The sequence below is a fragment of the Danio aesculapii genome, chromosome 12, assembly GCF_903798145.1.
Source record: "Danio aesculapii chromosome 12, fDanAes4.1, whole genome shotgun sequence".
Lineage (NCBI taxonomy): Eukaryota > Metazoa > Chordata > Actinopteri > Cypriniformes > Danionidae > Danio > Danio aesculapii.
In genome coordinates this window covers 15,707,095-15,716,218 of record NC_079446.1, presented here as the reverse complement: position 1 = coordinate 15,716,218, position 9,124 = coordinate 15,707,095, and positions in this window count along the sequence as shown.

Here is a 9,124-nt window from a genome sequence, read left to right as displayed (position 1 = left end):
TTTATTTGTGTATGAAACAATAATAATGTAAAATTAACAGGCAAATTCTGTGATTTGAACCTCTGTGGGTGACTGAGGGTCTGATTTTGGTCAGGAGCGCAATGACAGTGATTATTCGTTTAGCCTGGCTCCCAGGGAAGAGGGATGTTTTGGAAAGTAAATCTTAATGGGGAAACTATATTAAGAAGAGTGTTTGAACATCTCTAGTGTATATGATGTGTGCAGAAACCTGTTAAAAGATTAACAACATGATTATGAACAGTGTGATTTTAGAAACTAACAGAAAATGAATTTAGTGTTGTGTTATCAATGAATGATAAAAAGAGAGGAATTGTAATGGAAATTCATTTATATTCATCTTTTAGATGTGAATGCATTTTCTACATTGCTTAATTTTACTGTGCGTGACTACACTGTTTTTGTTTTTCATTCTATACTTCTATTGTGTAATGTTGTTTGTCTCCTTGTTTTGTAAGGGGCATGGGTCAGAAAGGTTGAGACACCTAACGTAAACATGATATGGCCTGATTAGAAGCCAAACCTGAAGCAGTAAACAAGAATTCAATACAGGGGAAAGAGAACTGGCGCATGGCTATAGTGACCTCGTAAGCAGTACAGGGGAGAAACCAGATAAAAGAGAGAGCACACTCTGTTTTCAGGGTCTCACTCTGCAGAAACTGTCGTTGCTGTATGATTGTGACCTTCTTTGCAAAGAATAAAACTTTAAAAGACACCCTGGGTAAGACTTTGTCTTCTTTACCACAGAGAACGCCTCATTAAAGAAAAATTGCCACTACAAGTGCATGTTTGTTCAACCCCAGGTGCTTCCTCATTCTTTCTTCTTTCAGTGACTGTTTGCCCTTTGCAGTGTGAATGAGAACTACAAGCTCAGCAAAAGGAGGGGGCGTGTCTTTCTTTCCTTCTAGATGCAACTCAGCAAATAAGCTGTTGTCCCAGCAACCTCTGCAAAATTGCTTGAGGAGACGGTTCCATTCGGCTTCAGCCACACCACCTCTTCTAATGGCAGTACTCAACAAACATGTAGTCGGTGAAGGTAGGTGGAAGGTTTTTCACCTTGATTTTGAAGAATACCATTGAACTTTGCAAAAGGGACGAGGAATTTTTCCGGAGAATGTTTTGAGACGAAAAGCCACATGTGAAGAGGGCGCTGGATCACTGGTCTTTACTACATGCTCCATCACTACTTGTTGTATTGCAGGTGGATTCAAAGCACTAGTAGGTATATTAAAGAAAATAGTCTCAGCAACACTGGCATCAGGACTCCTAGCAGAACATGATGACTGTGCGGGTGTGCTGTCCTTGGCAGGGTTTTTAGGTTCTCTTGTATACAAACTGCTGTCATACACAGGCTGTTCCAACTCAGGCTCAGGTCTTGAGAATTCACTTTCTGGAAACATCAATGCTGAAATTTTTTGTAGCTCACTGTGAAGTTCTTCCTGCAGAGTCCTTCCACTGTCTTGTGCAAGGGCTTGTACGTTCTCAAAGTATACTTCAGTAACATTGCTACTTGTTGCAGGCATGTACACACTCTCCAAGCTGCGCACATGAAAAGCCACATTAGCATCTAACTTGCTTTTGATGGTCATAGGCAATAAACCCTCCAAATTGTTCATAGCAGAATCACAAGTGAACTCCACAATGGCAGAGTGGTGGTGTTCAGAGTTGGGATCCTCAATAATTAGGTTGCGCTTTATTTATCAATATTTGATTAAGCAGGCTTCTAATTCTTGGTCTGGATCAGAATGGGTTAAGCCACTCACAATGACTGACCTCATTGACGAATGCTGAAAATCTGTAACCACTGACTCCATAGTAGGAAAACCAACAAATACAATGGAAGTCAATGGTTACAGGTTTTCAGCTTTTATCATAATATCTGTATTTGTGTTCAACATATCTTAATATTTGGGTGTATTCATTTTATTTAATGTTTATTTGTTGTTGTTCTCTGTACACTCAGTGTATTTGGCTAAATAAAATTATAATAGTATTTGCATGTTTTGTTCTGTTGCTTTCATTACATTTATTGTTCATATTTGTAAAATACTTTATTACAATAGTTTGTTAATGTAAATATTATATGTAACTAATGAAATAAAACGAAAAACTGCAATAAATAATTAAAAATACTTACTGTGGTTTAATGGTGTTTAAACTAAAGCAACGTATATTAAGACATTGATGATATACAGTATGACATGTCAGCAATGGGAAGGCGGCAGAGCACTCCCTTGGTTTTGAAGGATAGCATTTTTTATTGTTAGGCTTTGTTAACATGTACTAATAAATACAGACATAAAGGGGTTTCTTTTTCTGAGGAGTTAAATGCCATATGTGCATAAAAGAAAAGTTGATGGGCTGCTCTCAGCAACCTGCCTGTTATCGAGCATGGGTGTATGTAAAATGCAGAGAGCTCTGAAATGTATGAACTGTGTGTTCGTGCTCTGAAACATTTGCCTAGTCGACGGTCAAGGCCAACTGTCAAGAGAAGATACCAGAAAGATGAACATTTGGTTGCTGAATGGTCCAACTGCCAAGATGACATCATATAAGTCAAATAAAGTTGAGATTAGATAGTGTGTGAAAGACATTATAAAACATGAAGGAGAGCCCAAAGGAGACCAGAGCTTGAATTGAAATTACATCTCTCCTGCGCAGAACTGGTACTCTCTAACTTCTTGCATTCAAAATAAAACTTCTTAATTTTAACTCAGGTCTCCGTCAATTTTTAAACATGCAATGGACCATTTGAATCCAACAATTGGTGACCCGATGATGTGATTGACTGGAGACTGTCAAATAGATGGACGTTTATTTCTGATGCCAAATCCAGAGGCGCCTCTCTAAAGAAAGGTAAGCAGAAACCTTTTTCTAAAATTCTGCTATTGAATATTCTAAATAAGTGGCTTTTGGCTTCGGTAAATACGTTGTTCATTTCTCTGATACATTTTAATTGAATGCAGGACGTTACAGACTGCATAAATTAAAACTTAACTAAAATAGTGTTGAATAAAAGAGAAGAGAAGATCGAATTGTGATAAGTTGTGATAGAGAAAGTTAGGGTGAATCATTAGGATTTATGGAGAAGTCCTGTTCCCTAAATAGGCAATTAGGGTGAATCATTAGGATTTACGGAGAAGTCCTGTTCCCTAAATAGGCACTTAGGGTGAATCATTAGATTTACGGAGATGTCCTGTTCCCTAAATAGGCAAATAAATTGGAAATTGTCTGTCTTGACGAAGTCATTCATATTTCCAATTATCAGGGTGAATACATAAGTATTTAAAGGAGAAGCCCTTTTCCCTGAGGAGGCAAAACCCTTGAAAATCCCTCTTATTCTGACGAGAATTTGATATTTTCAAGTAAATTTCTCAAGGATAGCAGGTTTAGTGAATTGAGAAATAGGGAGAGTGTAGGGATAAAATAACACAATAAACAAAATGGAAGGAGAATTTGATAGAGAATGTGAGGAATATGATTGTCCTCCTTTAAGACAACAATAGGATAAAATGGTAGATATCTTATTGGCACAAACTGATCAAAAAAGATAGGAAAAAGGGATAAAAGAACATGGGAAGTGATACGCGCGAAATTATTTAACATTATGGTTCTGATTGTATGGACAAAAAGGGATCTCTGTTTCAGAAAGTGGGAATAAAAAGAAAAGAGCACAGGAAGCTGTTTTAAGAAAAGAGAAAGAGGAAGTAGGGCTGTTGAACAGCAAGCCAATGAAAAGAAAGAAAAAGAGGGAAATAGTGATTGGACAACATGGGAAGGGACAAAGTGAAGTAGATGAAGAGAGACAGAGGAAGTGGGACAGATGAGGAAGGGACAGAAGGACAGTGTAAAGAAGATGAAAGACAACAAAGTGTATCAGAGCGAACATTGGGATGGTAAAAAAGGAGCATCATACATAAATAGATGCTGTCAAAGACTGAGAAGAAGCATGTGATGAAAACCCAATGTTTAACCCTGTTACTAATAGAATTTTCAGGGCAGCAGTGTTACAAGGAGCTCCTGCTGGTGTGACCCAGGCCATGGAACAGTCTCATGAGTACCAGGCAGTGATGATGGAAAAGGTATGTAGACAAAGCAGTAGAGAGAGTGGACAGAGAAGGAAGTGAGTTGTTAAAGAAAAAAAAAGAGAATTTTGAAACTTAGCTTGAGGAAAGGAAGTTAGCTAAAAACAGACGCCTCAGCAACAGATTGGCAGTTGCTAGAGAGCATGCTGGCCTCCCCACTTCCTGAAGCAGACAACCCACACACACTGTTTACGTAGGATGGAACATTAAAGGCAGGCTTTGCTGTGGTTAAATTACAGAATGATCAATTAGTCACCATAAAATCTGAACCCCTAATTGGCAAACAATCTGCACAAAAAGCAGAACTATTGGCCCTAATCAATGCATTGAGACACTCAAAAGGACAGGCTGTCAACATCTACTCTGATTCTGCATATGCAGTGTCCACAGCCCACGTGGAGCTGCCTGTGTGGATCAGATGTGGATTAACAACTTCTTCTGGCCGGCCTATTACTCATGAGAAAGAAGCAAGAGAGCTCTCTGAAGCCATAATGTTGCCAAACAAAGTGGCTATTATTAAGTGCACTGGTCATTCTCAAGGAACTGACCTAATATCAAAAGGGAATGAAGCAGCAGACTTGGCGGCAAAACGTGCCTCAGACTACATAAAAGGTCAGTTTGTGGTGACATCTGAGCCAGACGTGACATCCCTCCTACCAGAATTCTCAAGAGAATTCTTATCTGAGCAGCAAGACATGGCTGCTCCTGAAGAAAAGTCTGTGTGGAAAAACAAAGGGGCAATCAGACACGAGGATGGGCTTTGGACAGTACCTGATGGTAGAGCTTTGCTCCCAGCGTCACTAGTCCCAAGCGTGTTGAAAAAGCCCACACACATGCACACTGTGGTGATAAGCAAATGTCGCGAGCATTGCAATCATGGTGGCATCCTTTTATGCCACACCTAATTTCTGGGTACATAACGACATGTGACATCTGTCAGATGCACAATGTCAAACCAACTATGAAACCATCTCAGGGATCGTTCCCATTGGCAAATGGCCCTGGGGATGAAGTTATAACTGATTTCACTGACATGATTGAAAAGGTAAATGGTAAACGATACTTGCTTGTTATGATTGATGCATATACCTGATGGCCAGAGGCCTTCCCGGTGGGCAAGGAAGACAGCACTGCTGTCATTAAATGTCTGATAAACCATTACATCCCACGTCATGGTTTTCCAAGCTGGGTCAGATCTGACAACGGCTCACACTTTAAAAATGAACATCTGGCTGATGTGGAAAAGGCATTGGGTTTAGTACACCATTTCGGGCAGTCTATCACCCACAGTGGAAAAGGCATTGGGTTTAGTACACCATTTCGGGGCAGTCTATCACCCACAGTCACAAGGTAAGGTTGAGCGGTTGAATCTAACATTGAAAAACAAATTGGCTAAAATCTGTGCACAGACTAAATTGACATGGTTGGCTGCTCTTCCACTGGCTTTGATGTCAGTAAGGAGCTCTGTGAGTAGGGCAACAGGATACACGCCCTTTGAACTGTTGACTGGTCGCCAATTTCCTGGCCCACTGACCCCACTACAATTGGAACCAGTACAACCGTTATCACACAAAATTTACTATGACAAAATGACTGCTCTAATTAATTCTTTTGACAAAATGTTACCAAGTGATTTTAGGGGACACGAATATCCAGTACCCCTACCTGACCGAACTTGGGACTGGGTGAGATTGAGAATCTCCAGGCGTAAATGGAAAGAGCCTCGCTAGTCTGCTCCAATTAAGGTACTTGCACACACCTCTCACTGTGTTCGTCTTGCAGGAAAAGGTGACACTTGGTACCATCTGAGCCAGTGCTGTCCGGCGGACTCACTGTCCAGATCATTGGACAACACCAGAGTGGACCTTGCTTTGCAGGTCCAAGAGAGGGAGAATACCACAGGAGGTGCAGGAGGGAGTGAGGGTACCACAAAAGGAGGTGACACACAAACACATACACACGGGAAAATTTTCAGCCATCACAAAGTACCCTACAAACTTTGCAGGTGGTCCACAAAACTGGGCATTTATTCATAGCCCCTAAAGGAGAAGCTGTAGCCCATTGTGTCAGTGCAGACTGTGCAGTTGGAGCGGGCATAGCCAAAAAATTCAGAGAAAGATATGGGGTTGACAAAGTAAAGGCCCAGAGAAAAACGAAAGGTGACTGTGCTATAACTCACGAGGCAGACAGAATAGTTTTCCACCTGATAACAAAAACACTTGCTAGAGACCTACCCACATATGAGGACTTTGAGAGCAGTCTAATCTGCATGAGAACGTGGTGTGACAAATTACACATCACCAGATTGTCAATACCCCGGCTGGGGTGTGGTTTGGACAAGTTGGAATTTCATAGCGTTCTCCACATCATTGAAAAGACATTTAAAGGCCAGAATATAACCATTTCAGTTTATACGTTAGAATAAGTTTACTGTGCTTGCTATTTTTTATTGTAGCTTTGATACTGATGTATATTACTTGCTGTTAACACAATAACGCTGTGAAAAATAAGACAAAGGGAGGACAAGAATTGAATAATAAGAAAAACCAGCATCAATAAAACATGAGGATCAAGTAGTGGGATATACAGGAAGATGGGCCCCAAGTCCAACGAAACTAGGGAATATGGAACGGGAATTTGATAAATTAAAAATCCAAAGAGATTTTAGTGCCACAAAAAATCCAATCACTATGTCAATAGGGGGATGGACAAATTATCCAATGGACAGGCAGTATTGTAGTGGTGAGGCAAAATTTGGACTAAGAGAAATGCCTTGAGAAATACTACACCACATAGTAATGGGGGTGGATGTATCAGGGGCTGATCCACTTGGATTAATTACTGTGAAATTTATGGATAAAAAGGGACGCAACATTTGACAAATTCCCCAACCTATGTAGATTCAATAGGGGTCCAGAGAGGAGTCCCTGATGAATACAAACTAGTAGACCAAATTGCTGCCGGGTTCGAGAATATTCCAATAATTTCAGCGCTATTCCCTGTCACCCCAAGTAAAAAGGTGGATAGAATAAATTATGTGCACTATAATGTGATGAGATTGGCAAATTTAACAAGAGACGCCGTAGAAGGATTATCAGAATTGGCTCCAACCTCATTAATGGCAATACAAAACAGAATAGCATTAGATATGCTACTGGCTGAATAAGGTGGAACTTTTTTTTTAAGATTTTTGCTGCTCTTTTATTACCAATAATACCGCCCCAGTCGGATCAGTAACGAGGGCTTTAGAAGGATAAAAAACCCTTTCTAAAACAATGGCAGAACACTCTGGTGTAAATAACCCATTTGATGATTGGCTGACCAGTGTGTTTGGAAAATATAAAACCATGTTTACATCAATTTTGATCTCTATAGCTACATTTGTGGACATAATAGTGACCTGTGGATGCTGTTGCACCCGTGTATCAGAACATTGTGTAACAGGGTGATAATAGCAGCAATTGAAAAGAAAGATGGAGCTCCACCCCCTTACACAATACCGCTGCTGGTATCTCCTGGAAATAATGATGAGGAGGAAGAGGAGGAGGAATATGACTTATGTTGTTTTTTTCCCAATAACTGTGCTTCTTTCCAGATGCTGATTCATCACAAGTTATGTGTTTTTTAGATATTGATGTTTGAGAAATTTGCTGTTTGAAAATGTGTTAAGATTTAAATTTTGATTATTGAAATGTTTGTAGTCTAGATAATTTCAGTGTGATTGACTCAGCTGACATGTTGTGGTTGCCCAAACGTCAATTAGGGGACCGACTGGGTGACTTTCCCCACAGGGGTTTTCAGCCCAGTCCAGCCTGAGCACACTGGTTTATAGGGAATTCATAGGGACCATCATTGTTTGACTGTTATGATTGTGTTTATTGCTTTTATTTTTCTTAATCGTCTGATATGATGTGTCAGGTGAACATGTGGTGGCTGCCCATAAGCCAACTAGGGGGCTGCTTGGGTGTCTTTCCTCACTGAGGTTTTCGACCCAAGCTCATCTGGACATATTGGACCAAGAATTCTGAGATTTTTTAATTGTTTATTAAAGTGGTGTGGCCTCTTTTCAGAGGCCAAGAGAGGGATTGAAGGATAGCATTTTTTATTGTTAGGCTTTGTTAACATGTACTAATAAATACAGACATAAAGGGGTTTCTTTTTCTGAGGAGTTAAATGCCATATGTGCATAAGAGAAGAGTTGATGGGCTGCTCTCAGCAACCTGCCTGTTATCGAGCATGGGTGTATGTAAAATGCAGAGAGCTCTGAAATGTAGATGTGTGTGTGTGCTCTGCTCTGAAACATTTGCCTAGTCGACGGTCAAGGCCAACTGTCAAGAGAAGATACCAGAAAGATGAACATTTGGTTGCTGAATGGTCCAACTGCCAAGATGACATCATATAAGTCAAATAAAGTTGAGATTAGATAGTGTGTGAAAGACATTATAAAACATGAAGGAGAGCCCAAAGGAGACCAGAGCTGAATTGAAATTACATCTCTCCTGCGCAGAACTGGTACTCTCTAACTTCTTGCATTCAAAATAAAACTTCTTAATTTTAACTCAGGTCTCCGTCAATTTTTGAACATGCAATGGACCATTTGAGTCCAACAGTTTGCAATTATTTAAACGGATCTATATCCTGAATGTAAGACAGTTTATCAAAATGACGATCCCTGGCATCTTTGTTTAGTTTATTGCGATCCCGTGTACTCACGATTTTCTTGTACTTCTCCAGCTTGACCTTTTTTGGCAGGGATCTCTCTTGCGTAATTATGTGTCTCTCAAGTTGTCTCGGGAAGCGATACCACCAAAATGGCGCAGGTGTGACGTCACACACAACAAACGCACGTGACTGACAAAGACCGATTGTGCATAGATGAAACATTAAAGCTAATCATCACACTGTAGTTAATGCAGTGTTAGCAAAGCTAGCATCGCATGGCGTGCATGTCTCTTTGAGAAATGAGTACTTTCAATACAAAATATTTTACAGACATGTAAACAACTATACACACTAGAAAA